Here is a 2,248-nt window from a genome sequence, read left to right as displayed (position 1 = left end):
TTCTACTTGATTGTCCACAATCCTACCACTCCGTAAGGTAGTCACCGCATTAACATGTTCAATGGTGTCGCCTTCCGATGAGGAATGGGTTTCCATAAAACATTATTGCTTAGGTGGGGCATTAATAGGCATCTTTCCCTTCTCTCTTGCATTGAGAGTGCTTGCTATTTGCCCTACTTGGGTTTCTAGTTCCGTAATAGATTGAGAGTGAGAATGAAACAATTGAGTGTTAGCCTCTAAAGTGCCCAAAGTATTCAAAACTTTTTCTTCAAAGGCGGGACTTCTAGTATTTCCTTGGGAATAAGATTAGTTGGGAAAATGAGAATTAGCAAATTGATTCCCTTATGATTGATAAGGTCTATAACCTTGGGATCCTTGGTTTTGAAGTGGAGGTGGAATGTACTTCCCTTGAAAACTGCCTTGGGAAGGGTTTGAGTCCTCTCCTTGGTTTTTTTAAGAGAAATTCGGATGATTCCTCCAACTTGGATTATAGTGAGTACCATAAGGATTGTTCCCTTGGTTCATAAAAGCTGTATTGACTTGTTCATTAGGTTCATTTTGCACTTGTCTGTGAGGATAATGAGAAGTAGAATGAAGAACATTAGAACAAGTCATACATGTTTCATTTGATGCACGATGAGAATGGTTAGGGAAGGAAGATACTTGGTTCACCGAGTTTTGGTTAATAAAAAATTGATCAAAACTTTGAGGTAAAGACTTCATTTTGGCAGCTATTTCATTTGAATGGTCAACTTGATGTAAGCTTACACTCTTCCTACCTTGTGAATTTCTACCATTCTTGGATGATAGTGTTCTATGCAAAGAATTTTCACTCATGCTCTCATAAAGACGCCACACGTCATCGTCATACCTATCAATGTATGAGCCACCCATGGAAGCATCAACTATACCCTTATAGTTGTCTGATAAGCTCTCAAAGAAATATTGAACTAATTGCCATTTAGGCATGTCATGATGTGGACACTTCCTAAGCAATTCATTGAAGCATTCCCATGCCTCATGAAACGTTTCTCCATCGCCATGTGAAAATTCTCGAATTGAGGTTCTCATCGCATTGGTCTTAGAAACCAGATAGTACTTCTTCAAGAATTCCTGTTGCATTTCTGCCCAAGAAGTGATTAAAAAAGGCCTAACATTGTTAAACCAATACTTTGCCTTGTTTTTTAAGGTGAATGGAAAAAGTTTGAGTCTTAAAACCTCTTCTGGTATGTCCGTATATTTTACGGTGGAACATACTTCAAGAAACTCATTCAAATGCTTGTAAGGTTCTTCACTTGGAAGTCCATGATAATTAGGAAGCATTTGAATGGTTTGTGGCTTAATTTCATAATGTTGCGCTCTAAATGGAGGCAATTGGATACATGTAGGTGCATTATACTTGTTAGGCACATAATGGTCTCTTAAAGCAAGAGGTGGATTAGCTACTTGAGTTGCAACATGAGCACCTTGGTTTTAAATTCCTTGATTGATGATGGGAGGTTGTGGAGCATACATTGGCCTTGGCATTCCATATAGAACTTGGCCTTGTTGTTGTGGTGGTTGGTGAATGAATGGCCTAGGCATACCTAATGGTACTTGTATGTTCTCATTGTGCACATTGGGATGAAGGATACCTTGTTGGTTTATATGACCAAGGTCCTCAACATGATCGTTATTATGGTCATCCATTGATAGATTGGTTCTATTTGAACTTCCTCTTCCCCTAGGATTTCTAATGATATATTCAAGATGCAAATCAAGAGGGACAAGAGTGGGTCTCAATGAACGACGTCCATGCATGCACAATGCAAAACACAACAAACACAAAGAATGACAAAAAACTATGCCTTCACAACAATTTCAATTAAACTTCTTCAACAAACACTTAATTCATACTCCCATGCTTTAACAACAATGATACAAAGAACAATTAAAAGCAAGCCTCCACGCGGGCCAGTGATTTAACTAAGGGATTGAGTAAAGAAAGTCTCACAAAGGTCCTTTAGCACTTCAACTCCAAATTTAAAGCTTAGCTTAGCAAATTTTTAGAATTTTTAGCATTTTTACTTTCTTTGCTTAGCTTGAATGCTTCTTTGCTTGCTTTCTCTCCAACAATGCACCTTGTTAAGTAAGAACAACAAAATAAGTAACCAAAAAGAAAAATAAAAGTAAAGTAAAGACGTAATCAAAAGAGTACTAATCATAATTGATTCCACAAATCCGACGTTGCCTAATCAAATCAATCAAT

General features: G+C 37.5%; 1 pseudogene; it reads left to right on the top strand.

Moving 5' to 3' along the window:
- The first annotated feature begins 967 nt into the window (after positions 1 to 967).
- LOC132315412 (small nucleolar RNA R71) lies at positions 968 to 1,066 on the top strand (annotated as a pseudogene).
- The last annotated feature ends 1,182 nt before the right edge of the window (positions 1,067 to 2,248 follow it).

This window comes from Cornus florida, unplaced genomic scaffold (genome assembly GCF_030987335.1).
Source record: "Cornus florida cultivar Cherokee Brave unplaced genomic scaffold, ASM3098733v1 CherokeeBrave_3.0.0_Hap2_Chr06, whole genome shotgun sequence".
NCBI classification, from domain to species: Eukaryota; Viridiplantae; Streptophyta; class Magnoliopsida; order Cornales; family Cornaceae; genus Cornus; species Cornus florida.
The sequence above is the reverse complement of the archived record's forward strand: the minus strand, read 5'-3'. Positions and strand labels throughout refer to the sequence as shown.